Source organism: Cryptomeria japonica, chromosome 4, assembly GCF_030272615.1.
Source record: "Cryptomeria japonica chromosome 4, Sugi_1.0, whole genome shotgun sequence".
NCBI lineage: Eukaryota > Viridiplantae > Streptophyta > Pinopsida > Cupressales > Cupressaceae > Cryptomeria > Cryptomeria japonica.
In genome coordinates, this window is record NC_081408.1 from 187,441,741 (window position 1) to 187,455,929 (window position 14,189).

Here is a 14,189-nt window from a genome sequence, read left to right on the forward strand (position 1 = left end):
AGGCTCCATACCCTATGACGGTATGATTGCATGTGAACATGTTCAGCTATCAAAATTCCTTTGACTTGATGGACCACCAATTGTGAATCCCCTATCACTCTTGCTTGTTTGGCTTTGAGGCATTCTACAAGGCTCAAACCTTGAACCAGGCCCTCATATTATGCTTCATTATTTGAACAAGCAAACTAGAGGCAAAAATATCTTAATGTTTATTCCTCAGAATGTGAAGTAAGGTAGATGCCTGCTCTAGATCTTATTTTGTAATGGGCTCCGTCAAAGTGGAGAGTCCATAGTTTTGAAACTCGGTCTTCATTTTCTTTCTTTATGTCTTTCGGCTCCTTTGACACCTTAGAAATCACTCGATCCTCATAAAAAATTACATAGGTCCCAAGTCTAGTGGCATGATAATTGCCATAAGGGTCTTCATCTATGAATTCATTTAGGAAGACTTTTTGATCTGAAGATTGTTCTCCAGGTACTTCTTCATCTTTTGATAACTCTACATACTTCATCTCTTCACTTGAGATGGAGGTGTGGGTGGCTTCAAAGTTCATCATGGCCTTGTCAATAATATGTTCCAAATTGAGGGGTTCCGACAATATTTTTAACTTGGCTCCATGCCTGGTTCTGATTATAAAGTGAGACCAATCTAAGGATAGATACCCATCGACCTTGGTGGTAAAATCATGAGACAGGCAAAGACCAAAAATAGGGGGGATATTTATAATACCTACACTCTATACTCTATTCCCATCTAATTGCATGACCCCTCTATTTATGGGTTCATATTCTAAATTTAAAACCTCTGGTATCTGTTTAGGCATTATAGTGGTGCTAGCACTAGAATCTATCATGGAATTATGGAGCATTTTATTTCCAACAATGAGAGTCAAAAAGAAAGGGTTGGGATTTGGCTTACGTTTTTTTGTATCACCAGTGCTTTCGAGCCCCTCATTGGTAAGAACAGTAGGAATTCATGAATGGCCTCCTAAAACAAGGCCACTACTCTTCGTGTTTGGTCTAGTTGTCGCTTGCTCTGTGGGTATTCTTTGATCTCCATCCAATGCTTCCTGAAGGCGATTCTTCTACTCAGGGATTGTGAGGATGTCCCATAAAGATACATTCATGTGAGCTTTCTTCAGCTACTCCACTATATCAAGAATTTCAGGGTCAGAAGCCTTTGAATCTTTCACCCTGTAAGGAATGAAAGCTTTCATGTTCTGAGAGCTAGTTCCTATTATGGGTTATTTTGTCTGCCTCTCTGCATTTGCTTTTGGCTGCTAGACTACTAGTTCCCCTGTAAACTAACACTTGGAGTGAAGGTTGTAATTAGACTACACTTGTGGCATCTAGGCAAATGACATGGAAGGATTTTTTGGGATGACCACATCCTCATCCCCCATCCATGAAAAGAGGGCGTGATCTAGGGCAATTTCGACAAGCTGTTCCATTAACATGCATCGCATTTGAGCAGTTAGCGAGGTGTTGTCCATCTTGAGAGAGGCATAGACTCTAGCATCTAGTGTCATCCCTTTATGTCTCTTCTCTACAACCTTCTACTATAAATTACCTCTCGGGAAATTTCGTGGCATGTGGGCATCATTGCAAGGAAAGCACCAAGAGTTGGTATTGTCCACTAGATTATTCTGACCAGCAATCAACTCTCTATTTTAATTAGGGGGGATGACTTGCAAAGGGATTGACATGGGGATAAGTTGATTATTATGTTGCCCTTGGTTCACTCTTGTACCACCCTGATACTAATTTGGCTAGTAGGGAGGTTTCCCACCTTGATAATTTTGGAAAGGAGGTCTTGTGGAAGTCTGTTGTCTCTTGAGATTGATGATCTCGTTGGAAAAGGTCCTAAGAAAATTTTTCATATCATTTAACTCCACAACTAGAGAAAAAGGAGTAGAAGTGATTGCATATTGAGTGATTGGGTACACATACATGGATTGAGGAGCTAAGGTACTCGAAACTGGCATATCGGATGCTTGGTTTGTGAGCTCTGGAAAACTAGCATGGGCGGTCTTGGAGGAAGCTTCCCTACATCAATCAAATTGTTTTCTGCCTGAACTATCAGCTCGTAGGTGCTCGAAAGAGTGTTACCTCCTAAAGACTTAATCATCATGGATATATCTGAGTTGAAATATTTTAAGTAGAAAACAAAAGCCATATTTGTAAGGGGTCGAGCAGATAAGGGAATCCTCTGACACATCTTTTGGAATCTGGTGTTGAAGTCGGTGACAACCTCTTGTGGTGCCCTCCTTATTGTTATCAACAGCTACATAAGGGAAGATCTATCCCCTTTCTCGATGAATCGCTCAAAGAAATGATCTCCCAACTGGTCCCAAGTCCCAATTGAATTTGTTTTGAGAAATTTGTACCAGTCTTGTGCCTTCCCTTTGAAGGATGTTGCAAGTAACCTCAAAGCTACATTTTTCTGAGTGATGTTGTGCATGGTGCACACATCTGCTATGTCTGTAAATGATCTCTGGGAGTCTTAGAATCATCTCTGATAAACTTTGGTAGTTATTTTAGCACATTAGTGGGAATAACATCTCATTGAGAAGGTGGGGTGGGCATTATAAGGGGAGTGCCACTATCCCATATGACAAAATTCCTAGGAGCTTAGGCTGCCATTAGAATGTGAGTTGCCTGAATGGGGCCCTGAACTCTAGCTCCGAATATTGCTTGGACTACAACTAGGGGTGGTATCAATAAACTTGGGTTAGACATGATGTGGCTTCTAGTTATAGGCCTATGGCTCATACACCCTTCTAGTTAGATAAATATTGCAAGAATGAGTCCCACTGAATATGCCAGAAAAAGAAATTGCTGACCTATAAAACTACTCTTAAAGGAAATAGCCTTATGGGAAACTTAGTGATGGGGGACCTATGCATTTCTCACTGAGTGACCTCCAGGATTTTAGAAGTCGGCCCTCTTCATACATAGGGGAGGAGTAAAGGGATAGAAGAAAAACTTGAAACAAAATTATTCTAAGCGATGTGCTAAGATATGACTTAAATTTTGAGCATAAAGAAATCCACACATATGCAGCTATGAAGCCCATTCAAAAATCTACATGCCCAGTAAAATCAAGATCTCAATACAAACAATTTCCAATTAACTTAAAGACATATATACCATTCATTCATTAGATAACCAATATAAAAAACTTAGTTTAATCCACAAAGTCTTACAGCATATATCTCAGAAGTCAAGCATAATTACATAAAGGCACAGGAAAAACTATTGTATAATGAAAATTTATATTCATAAAAGCTGGAGGCATAATTTGATTACCACAGTTTTCCAGAAATACAAAATTGAATTCAAGGCCAAAATTCTCTAGCAAAACCATGTATTCTCTAAAAGTTCTCAACCCTTACAAAAGCAAAAAGCACTCTATATATAAACTTAAGCTAACTACTTGATGGAGAAAATAGAGAGATTGCCCACACTAACAACATCCCTAGCATCCACCGGTAACCGTGAAATAACCCCTTAATAGTTTGAACCAAAAATATTCAGCCTTCATTATAATTGCACTCGAATCTTATGATCGCGGATCGAAAAAGAGGAATCCACAACCACTACACTAAAAATACAAACCGTTGGCATCCCCTAAAACCACTATCTCTGCAAAGACAAAAAAAGACTACTCAGAGGTTACCTAAATCACAATGTGGTAGCAAGAGGGAGCATCTTGAAAGGGGGATAAAAAGCATTTAAATGCCTCACGAAGAACTACCACGTGGAAAGAACGAAAAGATTTTGAATCTGAGCTCATGGGTGTGGGCCTACTTAAAACAACAAAGACATCCAACTGCTATGTGTCAACACCACTTGGCTTCCTGGAAAAGGCAAATGGGAGCTTTAAAAATATGAGCTATACTACCACATGGAAAACATGAGGAGACAAAAAGAAACCTTAGGTGAAAAAAGAAACGCCGAAAGGGACCGAGTAGACTTAAAGTCTACAGTATCATCTCTAGTGATGGGGAATCTCCTCCTCTCTCTCTCCTCTTCCTCCTCTCTCCTCTTCTTCCTTTCTCTCCTCCTCCTCCTCCCCTTCCCTCTCTTCCCCCATCCTCATCATCATCTCCATCATGTTGTTCTCTATCTTCCTCTCTCTCATCCTTGTGATCCGATGTGTCTCGATCACTTGGGTCCTCAATTGAATCATGGTTTTCCCTAGTTGATTGCCTCCATGGTGCAAGATTCCCCCTAGCATAGTCTAAAGGAAAAATGGCTTTGAGGTAAGTCCTATCCCACCATGTGATGTAACTATGATGAGCTCTGTTAATCTTAGAGGATCTAGTTAATACTGAGAGGGGGGGTGAATCAGTTTTAACAATAATTCTAAATCAGAAACTTGGACTCATAAAATGTTCACCAAATAAAACATAGACCAACATTAGATTCATTTACCAGTACCAGTATCTAGTGGTAAAAATCTACTAAACCGATATATCAATGCTGCACACACTAGTACATTCGGGGCTAATTTCCAATGGCCTATCGTCAGAATTCAGACTACTTTTCATCAGACTGCCGACAAATGAAGCCGTCAAAAACTCATCGTCAGACTTCCCGACGATGCCATTGAAGGTCAGAATTTTGACGACTGAATACCATCAAATGGATGTCAGAATGTCGACATGCCCCCCTACTATGCATTGACGACCATCCAAGAAGGAAATATCGTCAGACATATAGCATCCTTGTCAGATGTTTCTTTAGTTGGTGTTAGAATTCCGACAGATACCAGAAACTTTGCACCAACAAGAATGTTGTTGGTCTGACGGTTTGGCCATCAGTGCAGAGTTTGTCTATCATTGGAATTCTGATGGCAACCAGAAACTTTGCATCGATGAGAATGTTGTTGGTCTGATGGTTCGGCCATCAGTGCAAAGTTTAGTTTCCATCAGAATTCCGATGGCTATTTATTTTGTTAAAAATAAATAAATTTAATTATTGCATACTGTGACTGGTTCTCCTTATCTAGACATAATGCACACCTCATTGATATGTACAGTGAATGGTATTCTATCCCCATCAACTACCAATAGGGGCATAGGTTTCAAGCTAATATGAGGGGCACTGGTTTCAAGCTAATATGAGGTGCACCATGGTTGAGATGTCAAACTCCTAGGAGAATTGTATGAACCACCGAGTATAGGTAATCCTATTAAAAATGGGATCAAAGGAGCAACTCTGGTGCTGATAGGGAATTAGCTAACCCAAATACAAGCCTTTAAAGCCAGTTTTCTGGAAAAGGAAGGGACAACACCAATGGAAGAAGAGCAACCCAATCAGGGAGATGAAGTGACTTTATCTACTTTATCTAAGTTAGTTTCTCTTGTTCTTCTTTGTTCTTTTCATAAGTTAGTTGTATGAGTCACATTTGGTTTGCAATGACTTTATCTACTTGAAGCCTACTTTGGATATTTTTCTTAATCTTGTAGCCTTTGACTCCCTTGCATGTTTTCAACATTGCCCCCCATCAGGTTTCCATTTTATGTTATCAACATAATTGGAATGGTACCTCTATCCTAGTATAAAAATCCATTTTCCTTCAACATATTCTCCCCAAGTTTGGTATCTAGCTCGAATGACCATTTATCATATTCTATAAAAAATCTAGTACCATAAAAATTTCATAGCACCAATTACATAGAGGTTCACATTCACTAGAATCAAGAGCTTATTCACAGACCAATTGATCATATCCAACACCTCCTAAATTTCAAATAGATGTCAACACCTTCACAAAACAGTTTAAATAAGTTTTTTCATATATGATATTTTCTAGAGATGTAAGAGGTTACTTCTTTAAGGTATACCTAGCGCTTCATTTCTCTCTACTTGGGTGGTTTTTTTTCCATTGTTTATGGGTTAGGTTTTATCTCTCTTTTTGAAGTGGTTTCTTATCTTAAGGGGAATCTAATTGTACATATATATCTCATAAAGATTCAATTGCTAGGACCCATCATTTCACCCACCTACTCTACACATAAGGATGATGTTAAATTCTAGGTTTCTAATTCATTTTTAGTTGGACATATTTTATTTTCCTACACATTTAGTTTAGTTGGATTATTTATAAGTGAGTGGGTCAAACTGACCATAGATGAATATTATGGTAGGTGGCATATTTTATGAGTGTAAATCCCACTATTTTTTGGTAGTTAGAGCTATTTTTCTCATTGATTGGTTTTTTCTCCCTTCCTTCCAATATATGTATTCACTCCTCTAGCTTATTTTGTATTCATGTTTTTATAATCTCTTGTGATTTTTTGCTTCTTAATTATCTACTTATCTCTCTTGATAACTAAATCTAATCTTCTATTTTACTTTATGTATCATTTGTTATTGTTGGGAATTAACCTTTACTTGGTAAAGTTAATTTCCTTTTACTTGTTACTTGTAGTAATATTCCTGAGAAATCCCTACAATTCCTTTGTCTTATTTGAGTTGTCTCATCTCATTTTATTTATTCCAAATATGTTGAATATTATATTTTCTCTGTATGAAGACTGTTGCACTTTGCACACACATAGGATGTCAGATGGCATGCTTAGACTTGGGAGTTACATTTTCAACTCCACTCTCACCATTATATATTTGACCTACCTCTCTAATTTCTTCATGGAAGAATTTCTATGCTAAGCTCACTCTCTCTTTCTCACATTGTATTTGTGGTGAATGATTGAATGAATAGAGATTAATTCACCTTGTGTTTGGTGATAGAGAGATGTGTGGGAGCCCTATGCATCCAATCAAAAAGGTTGTAGATCATGTTGTAAAGGAAGAACACAATCACTATTGACTGTCCTAGACGGACAAACAGTGACAAATTGAAATTACTAGTGGCATTGCTGCAAAACAGAGTCTTGTTGGAGGGTTTGGGAGGTTGGAAGTCCAAGAGACTAGTCCTAGTTCTTGTGTAGATTCTACAAGTCAGTTTCAAGGGAGGTTTTTTAAAGGCATAGATGTGTTGATTTGGCCTTTGGCCATCAACATTGATAGTCCTAATTGCAAAGGACTAGTAACCATCAATGATAGTATGTGTGGCATTGTTGAGATCCACTAATTTGCACTTGTTATGATGTCACAAGCCCAAGACTAGTTTAGCATGATGTTTATATTGCCTTGTAATGTTGGATCAAGCCTTGAAAGGGTGATAAAAGTCTAGTGGCCAGTAGGTGTGTCCAAGGGTACCCATAAAGGATGGGATATGAAACCATTGTCATTGTGAATTGAAACACGTGAATTTTTAATTTGTGAATTCTTATGTTATGCATTTGTAGTTGATTATTGTTATCCAGTGAATGACCTTTTGGTCATTTCCTTATATCAAATTCATTTCTATATCTTCTTAAGCATATTTGTTTATTTTCCTTCTCCTAGAAAATTGAATGCAAAGAACCTATTGAAGATCTTATACTTAGTTCTCATAATCACAAGATGATTGTGCTTGATCAAGTATTAGAGTGAGACATATCTACACACCAAAAATACTACAAGTAGACTAAAATTAAATAACAAGTAACAAATAATGGAAGAATGTTAAATTTATAAAGAACTACTATCATACTTACAAACTTACAATAATGTCTTGAAAGTTATTTTCTTTGTCTATCATGTTCTCAACTATCTTCAATTTCTATTTGTTAGCTCTATTAGTTTATTTCAATTTATATATACCGGTGAGCATGCTAACATGAGTACAAGGATCATGTGACAAACATGATCACTTGCCAATTCTAGAGTTTCTACAAATAATCAATCTATGTAGAATGAATTGGTCCATAATTAAGGAACCCACGAAAGGTCTTTCTATCAATGGGTAGACAAAAGTGATGAAGTTTTCCCGACTATTGAACCATAGCCTACACTCCATTGTCTAGATATTTTCCCCATGATCACTAGAATTAGTGGGAAGATATTGACAAGGGTATATGGATGCTTTCATTAAAGGAGTTGTTGCATATCCTTCCTCAATTGTGTAAACTACTTTATGTAAAACTCCATTGGATTTATATCTTAAGACTAAAATCTAAACTTAATTATTATTATAATGACATCAAGAAAACGATAAGGTAAAGAAAATCAAAGCCAAGAAAAACCTTAGACAAAAGACATTTGGTGATTAGAAGTGAAAGAAATAATTGAAATGTTACAAACAACCATTTCACCTATAAAATGGGATGATTATCAATGGAATCCACTACACATTGCTTAGTAAAATTTATAAGGGACATCACAAAAAAAAATCTTCCGACAACTTAATCATAAATTAAAATCATTTTTTTTTACCTTATTGTTTGCTTGATGTCATTATAATAATAATTAAGTTTAGATTTCAGTCTTTGTTAGGAATCCCATAGATACTGAGAGTGGGGGGTGAATCAGTATCTAACCAGTGAATAGAATTTCTTAACTTAAAACATGCAGAACATAATATAACAGTGTACCGGTATGCAAGAAATAATGCAATAAACAGAATCAAGAACATCCACATGAAAATCACACCATAACACAAGTTTTTAACAAGGAAACTCGGTGTGGGAAAAACCTCGGTGGGATTTGTGACCCACAATATTCACTCACTAGCCAATAAGAGAATATTACTTACAATAAGGGCCTGCACATGCAGGAAGGCCAATTGCCTAGAGCTCACTGCTCAATGGGAAGTCTCACTGACTTACAATTAGGATTATACAAATCCAATAACTCGTACTGCTTTACAATAGTATCTTCAATGCTAGATTCAGTACCGGTTCCTGCTCTATTCTTTACATATACCCCTTAACCTATATTTCGCACAATAGGTCTACCTAATATTTTTCTTATGCTTATTTCTTCTTGCCATGATGTCTACAATGATCTCTTTTATATATAAGAGTCATTTTACAATTTACCAAGTCGTCTTACAAAGTTTTTAATAATAAACAAAACATAATAAAACAAAATCCTGTCGGCCTCTATGCCGATATACTTCCTTTCTTCTGTGTCGATGCTAGTGTCCTGAGTGCTGGTGTAGAGTGTGATCTGCTAATGCTGGTATAATGCCTTTGCCGGTGCCATAGGATTGCAAGGTTTCCATCAATGACAAAACCTTCAATCACATACAATGTCTCATTCAAGTGTGCATATGCCAACAATCTCCCCCTTTGGCATTGATGGCAACACTCATGAGAAATTTGAAAAATGATCCAAAAATGTGTAGTCCAAAAATGTTACCAAAAATGTGTGGGCTCCCCTTGAGCATATGATTCCTGTGATATTGAATATTCTCATCCTACTACTCCCCCTTCGGTATCAATGACAAAGGTTGTCAAGATGTCAGTAGAGTTTGTAGTTTCAACCTTGTAACTGGGTGGTTACAATTTGAAAAAGATCTCCCAAAATCAAGTTTATATTGTCCATAAACTTTTTGCTATCCTTTATTGTTGTCTCTATTCTCTTCACTGTACCGGTGAGATGCTACAAATGCTCTGTCGGTGTTTTCTTTCCCTGTATTAATGCCTGAGATACTTCCTTCCGTATAGATGCTAGATAGTCCAATCTTGGACTTAGCTTTGATCTCAAATGCTTTGCCTTCTTTACTATTCTTTCTTTCTCTCTTTCCAATTTAAGTAGTTCTTCCTCAAAATTTGTTATCTTCTCCTCAAAAACTGATAGTTTATCAGGTAAGTTGACAAAACTATCTGGAAGTTTATTGATCTCATCATGTACCTTTCTCATTTTCTTGTCTATATCTACAGGCAAAAAGTTTGTTTTATAGTTATCTTTGTACAAATTTTTGTACTCTTTCAACAAATTACATAATTCTAGTAGAAGTGTGTCAACATCTCTGTTACACTTCTTTATTTGCTCATCAAAGAATTTTTGTTTTTCAATTTCTACCTTATCCTTCAATGACTCTTCCTTTATTTTCTCAATATTTTCTGTGATATATTTACACAGTGTATCAAGTTGTCCTAAAGAATCTTTGTTGTCTATATTACAGTTAGGAGCAATTACCTTCAAAATTGGTATGGTATCATCAATTGCTTTGTAAGCTTGTGAGCTGCAGTCGGTTATTTTCTTGATTGAATCTAATAGTACCTCAGTCACATTAGTTGATTTGTATCCTGATGATGAATCAACAATCTAAGTACCGGTGGAAGTAACCAAGCTTGTATTGACCTCTGGTAGGTCTGTTTGTGTCTGCATTTCTTTAAGCAATGGTTTTTCTACTTCACTAGTTGCCGGTGGTACTATTTCCTTATGTACCTATTCCTTTTGCTATTGTTGTTGTTGTTGTTCTAGAGCCTTTTGCTCTTTTTGTTCCTCTATTTGTTGTATTGTCTCAATCTGTGTCTGAGTCTCTACCTTTTTCTCTTTATCTTCTGTCGGTTTCTCCTATGTGTTATTAGTTTCCTCAGCTATCGAAGGCTCACTAGCCATATCAGTCTTATCAGTTGTATCTTTGTCTACCACTATGTTGATCTTCTAAGTATCAATATCCACAGTATATAAGACTTCAGGATTAGGATTATTATCCTCTACATCCATACTCTCAGCTACCGGCTGATCATCTGTAGTTGTTGTTTTTACTAGTGGAGTAATTAAAGGAGGTGGAGGTAAGTTGTCTCTAACCTTGATACTAGGTGGTCCACCAACTTTTCCTTTCCCCTTGTCTCTATCTTTCTGATAAACTTTTATGGGTTTGGGGTTCATGTATTCTTCTTGTTTTTCTTTCTCAACTAGGAATATGTCCCATCCATTTTCAGTCTCTTCAGCCACCTCATTTACTCTTCCAACCATTAAAGCAATGTGTCAATGTGCAGTAGAAAATACTGTCCGGTTGGCTTGAGCAATTAGGTCATCAATTTCTTTGGGAGAGTTTACCGGATATACAGCAAGTAGTTTTTCAATTTTTATTTTCTTATCTAGTTCTATTACTGCTTGTCTTCTTGCTTCTAGTCTTTTGAATAGTTCATCTAGAATTTCATTGACTACTTCCATTAAAAACTTCTTATACATATCCATGTGCAATATAACACTATTTTCAACTTTCTCTTTTCATCAGTTGTTAAGGTGTCATATATTTTCTCTATGTTCTTCAATTTACCTTCCTCTATGATTTCACTCAGCAGTATATCAAGAGGGGCCAGGTCTTTGTCTATCCTCTTCTTCTTCTTGGGTGTCAATTTCTTCTTTGGTGTGGCCTTTCTTACCGGAGATCTCACTGCTTGTTGTTTTTTCCTTGTCCTTCTGGGTGAGGGTGTGGTTGCCGGTGAGGGATCTCTTTTGAAATTTGTAGGCATGTCACCTTCCAAAGAAGTACCTACCAGTGATAGGAGAGTTTTAGGTTGTGGAGTTGCTAACTCATCCTCTGTTATACCAGTTTTCTTCAATACATCTTCTTTGATGGCTTTTTCCTATCTAGAACCTCTTCTCACAACTGATTCAACCTTTTTCACTCTCTTCTTAGATTGTATTTGACTTTGTATGGTTTCAGCACTACCAAATACTTCTTCCTTAGGTTCATTTGCTACTTCCAAAAGTTCTTTAGTATAAGTTTCAATTATATGATCATCAGTCTCATAACCCATCTCTGTTACCCAGATTGTTCTTCGAATGACTGCTTCCATCCAAATCTCATCCTTTTTTATTACAAAACATATATCATCTTTGTATTTGTCAACAATCTTCTATGATAATCTGATTCTCTTCTTTATTTTGGCCTTTAATGCTTGAAAAAAATCATGAATATTGTTTTCCTTGTCTTTTCCCATGTTATTGAATAGTTTTGTTAATTGTTTGCCTACCGGTATATCATATCCAAGTTCTTTGTAGCCTATACCAGGAACCTATTTTGTTATATGTAGCATCAGACATACTAACAGATTTCCAAACCTGAAAGTTCCTTTCTTGTCCTTCTTGATCTTTCCAAGGTTGTCAATTAATTCATCTTTTAACCACTCACATACATCAATTTTTGCATTATCTATGACCATATCATAAGCACTCTTAATGCATAAACTTGAAACTGAATTGAGTCTATTTGCATGAGTAGCTTTATACCCTAATATCATGTTGATGAATCTCACATTAATGTCTGTTACATCATTAACTCTTAGGGACCTCTTGTCGAATGTTGCACCAGTTAGGTTTATAACTAGGTCATTGGAAACCTTCTTGGTTTTATCTGGTCTTTTACTGGTGGTCGGTAACCTTGTGACAACTTTCACAACTTCCTTGGTGATTTTGTGGACTACATCTAACCACATCCTTGGGAAATTTAGGAATGCTAAGGATCTCTATAAATCCTAGGGTCTCAATGATTTTGTGTTCATCTTTTACATTGCTGGTTTTATCACATATAATAGTTTTAAACATGGTTTTAATTTCTTCATCTCCTAGTTCCCCAATGTTGCAATGGATGTACATTCTTGGGTCTTTAGCATAAACAACTCCCTTAGGAATTTGAGAAAAACCACCTAAGGTATCATCTTTCTTTGCTATCTCAGGAACCAACTAAAATATGGGCCTAGGTCTTTTTATCACTTCAACAATAGTAGGGTTTGCTATATATTCAATTGCAGAGGTGGATGCCATGATTAAATACCTTTTACTGCCTTTAGGATGAATGATTGCTTGGAGTGTTTTTGCTTCTTGCTTGAAATGCCTTAGCTTGGAATCTTCGCGCTCTTCGTAAATTTGAAGTCTCAGTGTAATGAAATGGAGCCAAAACCTTAATTTTATAGTGTCTATTCACCATCTACCACATTAATTACATGCCAGTTAAGTATTCACCTAACATTGTTTGCCGGTAATAAGTAATTTTCAACTTCTTATCACTAACTGAGGGAATAATAATACATGTGTCATTAGATTGCCAAACCCTCAAAGAAACTTTCTTCAATTGGATGAAGAACTTCCTACCGGTGGAGCACTACTCTATCCTTCCAATGAAGCATCATTCTATCCTATCGGTGAAGCATTGGTTTTTTCTACGAGTGGAGGAGCATTCCCAATATTTAGATCAGCTTTTCTAATCCATTGTTTTGAGAATTCTTGCTTAACCTCTTCAACTTTTTCTTTACCTTTCAAGCTAGAACTTTTGTTGTCTACCAGTGTTCCTTTACTTCTACAGAATTTAGCAATATGCCCAATCTTGTTACGTGCATAAAAAGTTACATTATTCTTCTGAATAGCTTTTCCATAACCTATGCCAGTTTGTGTTCTACATTGATTAGATAAATGTCCAAATCTTCCACAAACATAACATCTCACATTCATTTTGTAGTTTTCAGAGTTGTGACCAACTTTGTTGCATTTAGAACATTGACCGGTGGGTGTGTTGATATTCTGATAATTTATAGATCTACATTCATTTTCTCTATGACCATACTTATTACAGTTAAAGCATTTTCCATTGAATTTATAAGCATTAGGTTGTCTTACCGGTTTGCTATGATCTTGAGTATTTGCAGTACCGGAGCTTTCACCAATTTCAAAGCCAATTCTAGAAGTGTCACCTTTAGGTTTTTGATTCTTTAGCAAGGTGCCAAGTTCCTCTGAGCTTTTCTTGAATTTTTCTTTATGTTGATTTGTGGTTTCTAGTTCTCTTTCTAAGACTTAATTCGTCTCATCAGTTCATTTGAGTCATTCTGAGTATGCATCAGATCTGTCTTTAACATGTCATTTTCATAGCTAAGTCTTGTGTTCTCATTTGCTGCATCACTTAGTCTTCTACTCAATTCTTCTTCATTCTTCTTCCTATCCTCAATTTCTTTGCAAAATCTCATAGTCATATCCTGCATCTCATTCTTTGTTGTCATGATCTCTTGTTTCAACTTGCTTATCATATCATTAAGTGATTCCTTTTCATCATTCTCATTTTGTAGTTTTTCACAAAGTTCTCTTCTCTTATTTCTTGCAACAGTAAAATTTTCTTGAAGTGCCTAAATGATATCCTGAGCTGCCCTTAAATCATCTTCTAGTTTGATAGTTTTCAATTTCTCTCCATCATAGTCTGTAAGAGTTCCTTCAAGTTGCTTCATTAGATTTTCCATCTTTACTGGTGTCAAGATCTTCCTCAAGTTGTTAGGCTTCTAAAAATAGAGGACCAGGCTCTGATACCAATTCTTAGGAATCCCACAGATACTGAGAGGGGGGGTGAA